Source organism: Tasmannia lanceolata, unplaced genomic scaffold (assembly GCF_043159265.1).
Source record: "Tasmannia lanceolata isolate RefF3 unplaced genomic scaffold, GAP_Taslan_0.1 ptg000005l, whole genome shotgun sequence".
Classification (NCBI taxonomy): Eukaryota; Viridiplantae; Streptophyta; class Magnoliopsida; order Canellales; family Winteraceae; genus Tasmannia; species Tasmannia lanceolata.
In genome coordinates, this window is record NW_027518682.1 from 16,119,580 (window position 1) to 16,128,324 (window position 8,745).

The window sequence follows — 8,745 nt, forward strand, 5'->3', positions numbered from 1 at the left end:
AATATATATTTATATATATGAATAAGCAGAACCGAGATGATTCCATCCCTTGGAGCAAACATCCATGCAGAATTTATACTCTTCACCATCTTGAGAAACTGTATGCCGTGACAAATTGGTTGAATGCATTTTACCCCAGTCCTCATCAACAAAAGAAACTCGAAGAAAATTATCAATGAATTCAGAATAATTGCGTAAGACACGATTGGAAACATTAACCTCAGGCCCGCTAAAGTATACTTTAGAAGGGGTTACTTGAACCCTGTGAACATAAACAAGGCCAGTTTCCAATGAAATTGCAGTGGATTTAGTAAGGTACTTTGATGTTTGGTATTCACTATACTTCTCACTAAGCCATTTTGCAGGCTCAAAGCAGGAATACTTTAAATTCGAAAGAACCTCCAACGCCTGTTCTATGTAGGGAATGGATATTGAACGAGGATCAACCAATCTAAAAAATTCGTCATCAAGTGTTGGACCCATAAGAACCCCATTCTGAACTAAACTGTTTATCTTAAACAGAATCTTATATGGCAATTGGATTTCCTGCGGAGGCTCAACAATGGGGACTAGATCAAAACTTCGAGAAAAAGAATAACCTTCCTCCAAGAGGAATTGACCTTCATTTTCTTTATAGTAGGAGAAGTACTCATTGATATTCGGAAGGTCGCACATGTTTGGAAGCTCCAAACACAATGCAGACGATTGGCCAATAGAACAAGTTGGAGTGAAATCTGTTGATCTGACCCACTGATCATATGGGGTATCTTTAAAGTAGTTCAAACTAGCATCTTCAGACACTTGCCCCAAACTATTGATTTGAGGCTTTTTATAAATCCGAGGAGCACTTTGAACCTAGAAGTTAAGAAATCATATCAACCATCATCAGGGACATTTCTATAACAGGAAAGAACAGAAACCCAAGGGGCATGCCATTCTTTTAATACATAAATGCTTTTAAAATGGTAACTGCAAGCACAGCTTTCAGCGCTAAGATTTCAAGGCAAAAAAGTAACATTTCTATGGCTGAATGGTGTTCAGGTACGACCATAAAAAGCAAGTGGTTTCCCATGATATCATCTCTCGTTTCAGTTCCATTTTTTCATCTCATTCAGCACTAAACATTTCATTCATATATCAATGGCAACACCGTTCAAAACATTTCATGCTCAACATTTGTAAAAAAATAAGATAGAAAACAGAAACACAGCTGCTAAAAAAAGCAGAATAAGGAATGGAACCTTCAGAAAGTAAAAGGAGGGAGGGTGTTTTCATATTTTTTATATTCTTTACTGAATTTCCATGTAAGCAACTAAGCAAGTGGAGATCCATGAGTACTAAGCATCCAAATCAGATGTTGAGCAGACATGTGAAATAGTTGAATGGAAGATTGTGCTGCTCCAAGTCAAAAATGGAAGAAAACATGTGCCTTCCACTATTGTATATCTCGATTCTAGTCAGTTCATCAACTGGCGACTTAACAGATCTACAGGCCATAGACAGGAGGTCCTCTCAACGCTGGCTGAAGAGGCATTAATGTACAGCGGCTCTTGGCATTAGTATGATGACTAAAGGGGAATCCACTCTTGGCATTAATACTCTCTCCCTCTCTCTCTCTCTCTCTCTCTCTCTCTCTCTCGGAGAAAACAACAGACAATAAAACTAGGGTTCGGGTTTTCGCCCATGCCCTTTGCGATTCGAACCCGTGTTCCTTTTGCTGCAGCCAATGACGGTCCTTTCTCTTCTTACACTGCTCTTCACTTGGACGGATACCTCCATGACAAATGGTGTTTGGCCCAAAAGGTCGGGGAGACTGTCGGGGGGTCGGATCTGGCCAAAGAAGGACGTCGAGAGGCTGAATAGGTCATCGGGAAATCCAGAAAGCACCCAGAAGACCATCGAGAGGCTGGTTCTGGTCGGAGGAGACCATCGCAAGAACTCGAATACAGTCAGGGAGTCCGGATATGGCCGGAGGAGGCCGGATCTGGCCAGAGACCGTCGCGAGATCAAATCTGGCCAGAGGCCGTCGAAAAGAGGCCGGATCTTGTAAGAGATCTTGTTTCGGTCCAACACTACAACTCAAAACCTTTGGTTGTGGCCGGAGGCCGGATGTCGAGGCTGTGGTGGCCGTCGGGAGGCTGGCGCTGGAAGGCCGATGAGGCTGGGGAGGCCGTGGAGGCCCGTGGAAGGCCGGGGGAGGCCCGTGGGGTAACGAACGTGTTAGAAAATATTGCATACTTTCTAACAAAAATGTATCTTGGTCAACACCCTACACTCCAAATGACAACCCCGTGCCACTCAATAGATATAATCCAAGTAAGCACAGGACTAAAATCATACCAATACTAGATTGAGATCATTCATGTAAATTGTATCAGAGCAGTATCAAGAGTAAACTTATTTGGTCTCTCAATCTAGATAAATATATGCTCTCTCAATCCAGAAAATAAAAGAAAAGAAATAGGAACAGAATGCTTTCAGAAACCTAGTTTGGAGGACCAAACCTGTAACATAAGAAATCTCTTGTTGTCTCCATGTGGGTGGTGTAGCTGGATTTGCGAAATGCTCTCAAGGAAAAGTTCAAGCTTATAGTCAACACCATGATAAGGCAAAAATAAGCATAATTTTCGAAGACCAAATTCAAACTTTACTTCAACATCAGAGGCATTCCAGAGAACTGAGAACTTGTCTTCCGAAACCTGACACCCAAAATGCACATTTGTATGTTCCATAGTAAATATCGGGCTTCGTACGATATCACGCTCCATTTTTCGAGCCTTTAGATTAGAAGATTCATAGCGCAGCTTTCGGCTCTTAGCCTTACTGAAAATATTTTCAGCACTCGTACTCGTTGTAAATTGAACAAGTGCATTTGTTCTTGATCCAGGGTCTATACTCTCGGGCGGTCTAACCTTGATCACATAAACAGTTCCCTTCCCTGTATGCACTTCAAGAAAATCCTTAATCCCTTCTGCTGTCACATTAATACAAGAGAAACCAAACAACTGAATTGTCCTGCTTCCCATATTCTCCAAGTAAATGCAACTGCACAAATATATGATTAGGCATCAGTTTCAACTTTCAATTCTAATTAGTGGAGAGCAAACAATCCTTATTCGACGAAACAACACAAACTCAATCACGAGCAATACCATAGTTTTTACCTAATGCCCTATTGATTAAGACAATCCTTCAGTTCTACAAAAATTCCAAAACTATAACAAAAGCAATCCCCTAAGACCCTGTTTGGATTGCCAGAAAAAAAATTCCCTTTCCAACGATTTATAGGAAAAAGATATAAATCATATGATTATGGTTAATTCAGAGGGATATTATAATAAATAGAAGGTTCCTCTAAGTAAAAATTGAATATGTTTGGTTCAAGTTATCCTTTTTCATGTGTAAGAGAAGTAGGAAAGTTTAGAAATATTTTTCTTTTCCAAAAAATTTTGAAAAATTCGTGCAATCCAAACTAGGACTAAGAGTTCATATAATCCAAGGCAGAAATGTCAGACCGAGAAAATAACAGAAAGATCAGAACTAAAATTCTGATATTCTTCACTCTTTTCACTAAGTGTAAAAACTCATGATTGATTGTATGGAAAGAATGGATTGGAGTCATTGAAAAGTACAGATTGTTGAGAAGAAAAAAACAGTAATTATAAAGTAAACTATTCATAACATCATCTAGAGGAATTAGAAAGTGATAAATTCAAAACATCAGATAGAGAAATTTGAGTTTTGATTCTAGAAACTTCTCCATTACATGCTAATTTAATCTTTTCTTTTACATATATCTCCACAGTAAGATCCAGAACTACAATACACAAAGAAATAAATGGGGAAAAATATGAATTCTAGAATGAATGCTGACCTCAAACAGGGCAGAATTTTCCAACTCGTTTTTCACACTGATTTCTGCAAAATGTGAATATCACACTTAAGATTATCGTATCAAGGAGAGATAGACAGAGAAATAGAGAAATTGTGAGGAAAATGAAGATGGAAAATCAGAGTAGCATGGAATGCAACAGCAATCAGACCTCAATATTTGAAGCTTTAAAAGTTGTAATTGAATGCAACAGCAATCAGACCTCAATATTTGAAGCTTTAAAAGTTGTAATTGATGTAGAAAGAGTTCAGAAAACCAAGAGATTGATAAATTGAGGGCAAAAATCTCACCTGAAAAAACTTGGGAGATCTCTCGCGCTCTAAGCTTTGGTATCTCTGAAAGAATGCGGGAATGAGATATTTATAGGACGAAAAGTGAAGCAGAATAACAACACCAAGGAAACTTCTCTCTCTAAAAGTAAAGCAGGATAACAACACCAAGGAAACTTCTCTCTCTCACTCGCTCTCGCTGAGAGAGAGTGAGAGAGAGAGAGAGAGAGAGAGAGTTTGAAAAAGAATTTGGAAAGTGGAATGTTTTTCCCGTATTTATGGTCGTATTCCACATTTTGGTGACCAACGTTGACGCTTACGAGACGGAGTCTGGCTTTTGTAAACTCTGACATGCCCATTCTCATTTCACAAAGCCATTTCGCAATCCCTCTTTTTCAATACAGAAGAGCCACCTCAGAGCTGAAATTGTTTTTAGATTTTCTCTTGCGAAACTGCTTAATACTCAGCATACAGGAAACAGCATGTGCTATGGGCAAAATTATTATTATTTTTTCATGGGAAAAATACGTGCTAAATTTTATGACTAAATGTTACGAGGTATAATTAGAGTAAGGGATTTGCTAGCGTGTCCATCCCAGTAAGGCATTTCGCGGCTGGTCTGTCGCATGTGAGGGCTGCCACACATGCTTAGGTTTTGTCTCATTCATTTAATTCAGCTGAGGTGGCTGCTCTCACATGCAACAGCCCAGCTGCAAAATGCCTTCTGGGATGGACACGCTAATAAATCCCTTTTAATAGTTAGTCCATTCCAATTGCTAGGGAATTCTGCCAAATTGCATTTCGTACTTCTACATTCGAGTTCATTTAAGATTATGGCAACCAATTGTGAGTCCCAAAACCAATTATAGTACTAAAAATTAAGTTAAAATTTGAGTCCACTAATTGCTTTTGGACTCATAATCGGTTGGCATAATCTTAAACAAACTGGGCGTAAATGTAAATTGGAGTCCGATAATCACTTTCGGAGTCACAATAGGTTCTCAAAATCCAAAATACACAGGGGCTTACCTATATAAGAGAACTAGAAGCTACAGAGAAATTTACATGTATAAGATATTTTATAATTATAAGGGAATTTACAGTATAAGGTATTGCTTTAAATTTATAAAGTTGTATATAGCTTGGGGCGGGGCCCACCTAACTTTTATACCTTGGTCACCAAGAGTTGAACGAATGGAGATTGGATGATATGTTCTTAGAAAGCATATGGATGACAGTGAGACACTCCCACTACAATACAGTAGGTCCCACCTTGAATGATCTGAACCTTCCATTCGATAGGTCTGACTTTGGATCTCTGATTCCAAGAGAAACACGCCAAATTTATATCGGTTAGCTGTTACTAACGATTTCCTAATTAATTGCCAAAGGAAAGAAAATTGGTGTCTTATGCTTTCTGTTTTGAGTGGGCCCCAATCTCATTTCGTCTCTTGGGGACCAAGCCTCTTCCAAGACTATGGGGCCACCACTCATTTTTCACTTGACAAGTTAAAGGATGGGGCCCGCATCGGACATGATTGATTGATTTTTCTGTTTCTTCGTACGCTAATTCAAAAAATCCAAAGAGGAAAGTGTGCATCTATCCAAAAAAGTAACATGTCACCATCATAGCATTTCCTTCTGTGTATCGTCCGTACATTTCTAACATATCATCGGATCTCCTTTCATTCTCAACGCTTTGCTACCAAGCTTCTCCCCCCTACAGTACAGTAGGTCCCACATTTGAATGATCTAAAGATAAGCCTTACTTTGGATCTGTTGTACCCCAAAATTCTGCTAATCAATCAATCATAATTTCCAATAACGTGTATTTTTAGGGTAATAATATTTTCAACCCCCGCACCCCGAAGTATACATTCGCCCCTCCTTCTAACGTGATTTGCTGTCAAAAAGCGTTAAAGTTGCCCACTGTTCATGTTATAAGGGGGGCGAATGCTTATTGCAGAGGGGGTGCAAATATCATCTCCCTGAAAAAAAAAACTTTAACCACTTATGCCTTAGTCTAAATCCAACCAAATCCCTTATCGGTCAGATTGAACATACTTCCCATGTCTGGTGTCGATTCCTTTCAAATCAAATCGTCCATCGGATTGCCCTAATTGCCCTATTTACATTGTACAGGTCTAAAATTCTCAAAAGAGTGGAAGGGCGAGGGCGAGTACTAGTGGCGGCACCAGGGGCGGAGCCAGGAATTTGCCTGGGAGGCGCAAATCTGTATGTGTACTCAGATTAACATGTTACTTTTGAGGTACTCGTATGGGCTCGAACAAACAGAACAAACTTTCTATCATGTCCGACGCGGGCCCCATCCTCTGAAGTTTGGTCGGTAAGAAACGAAATGAGATCGGAGATGCTTTTAGAAACCTTTCTCAAAACTCACGGGCCCCATCCTTTGAAGTTTGGTAGCTAAGAAACGAAATGAGGTTGGAGGTGCTTTTAGAACCCGTTCTCTAAACCATAGTTAGCAAAACATGATTCCGTGGTAAAACGGGATGGCAAAAATTCAAGTTTAATATGGTTTTGGTTTAAAAAAAAAACAGTGAAACACAAAAAAATGCATTTAAATTTTTGTAATTTACAAAATATAGTAGGGTAAAGTTGGAAAGTTGGCCAAAAAAATGTGTTTAATACGCTTAAAATGCTTTCCTAAATTCTTTTTACTGTAAAAGTTTTAATCAGAGTTTTAAACTGCAAACCATTAAAACGAGTATTAATCGGCAAACGTTTTCCTAAAAAAATGGAGTTCTTCTTTTTACTGTAAAAGTTTTAAACGGAGTTTTAAAGGGAAACCATTAAAAGGGAAATGATATTTATGCCCCTTTTGATCACCAGGGACACCCATTCACAGTGTACGAAGCAATCAAAACCCCTGAATTTTTCTGACATCAAGTACATTAGGCACCTTTTTGTCATTGATACACTGACACTGGGTGTCCCTGGTGATCAAAAGGGGCGTAAATATCACTTCCCCATTAAAATAAGTTTTGAACGATATTTTCTAGAAAAAAAATGCCATTTTTGCTAACTATGCTCAAAACCCCAGTCATTCTTTAGATTGTGGCCATTGGCCCACCTCTTGCTTTTATAAACCCACTCAAAACAGAAAGCATACAACAATGATGTGTCTTTACACTATAATATACAACTTTCTTTTACTAAGTTCTCTTGTTTTGGTAGAAAGTCGTTAGGAAATTTTTCTCTTTTAAATTTTCTCTCCTTGGCAGTTAGGAAGTCGTTAGTAACGGCTAACCGATAGTTAAGGGATTTGCCAGCGACTATCGCACAAAGGTATTTGCAGTTAGCAGCTGCATGCTAGAGCAGCCACCTCAGATGAATTAAAAGAACAAGACAAAATCTGCTGAAGAGTGAGCTCATGTGGCTGCTCTCACATGCAAAAGTGAAATGCCTTTTTGCAACGGTCCCTAGTAAATCCTTATAGGAAAAAAAAAAAAAACTTTTTGAAAGGATAAATTTTAGAGAGAGAGATAGTACCTCGAGCCTCCTTCGTCCAACAATCCTCGCAACAGCTCTCCCCCTCGGCCGCCCGATCCTGGTAAATCATTCGCACGCCTCTGAACTCCTCCAAGAGTAAAATCTTCACAGCTAGAATTCTCAAAAGAGTGCAAGGGCAAGGGTGAGCTGCAGTGTTGGCATCTCAGCGGGTTAGGGACTTGGGGTCAATGGTTAAAGAAGAGAAGAGGGTGACTCAAGACTTGAGAGAGATGGAAATCAAATTACTAAAAATAGGAATCGTTTGGAAAATGCATTTTTACTAAAATACCCTTAAAATAATACTTAAAATTATAATAAATTGGAGGGTATTTTCATAAGCCAACCCCAACTAGTTTGGGACAAGGCTTAGTTGAGTTGAGGAGGGTATTTTCGTAAAATTGTATAGTAAAATCGGATTTAGGACTGTCCCTGATTTAAGATTTTTGATCGGGATCCAAAATGTGTCCATACAAGTCGAGATCTATCCTTTCTGTTTAAGTTCGAATCCGGATGGTCCATTGGACTACCTGGTTCATTGACACCCTAACCTCTATAGGGTTTAGGCACGAGCACTAGGATGTTTGTTAAATGCGCACTTAGATGAACATTTTAACGCTAGTTAAAATTCCATATAAATATCGGGAAGTGATATATCCGCCCCTTTCGACTACTTGGGACACCTAGCAGCAGTGTATCAATGACTGCAGAAGCTGATGTACTTCACGCCAGAAGGATTCAATGGGGCTGATTGCCTGCTGGGTGTCCCAAGTAATCAAAAGGGGCGGATATATCACTTCCCATAAAGATCACTCATTTTTACTGCTTGTACTTTGTTCATTAAAGAGCTGCAAGGAAAAGCTAGTCTCGAATCATTTAGACGAAAGCTTGTTTAAACACACACTAAGATGGATGACCATGATGAGGACATGATTGATGCTAATGAGGACTATGATTATGAATGCATCAACAGTAGTTGCAGCTGCAGTGGCCTTACTAATGATGGCAGCCACACAACACCATGAACTATACTTAGAAAGGGCTCCTTGTGAGAATGTTAGTTGTTCCTTTGAT

General features: G+C 39.2%; 1 pseudogene across 1 annotated transcript; it reads right to left on the reverse strand.

Annotated features, from left to right (window-relative positions):
- Window positions 1–9: 9 nt before the first annotated feature.
- LOC143876389 (RNA-dependent RNA polymerase 1 pseudogene) lies at window positions 10–3,926 on the reverse strand (annotated as a pseudogene). Its single transcript, XR_013250378.1, has 3 exons — window positions 3,875–3,926; window positions 2,505–3,045; window positions 10–855 (listed from the first exon to the last, which is right to left on the reverse strand). The product of XR_013250378.1 is annotated as an RNA-dependent RNA polymerase 1 pseudogene (transcript).
- Between the last annotated feature and the right edge of the window lie 4,819 nt (window positions 3,927–8,745).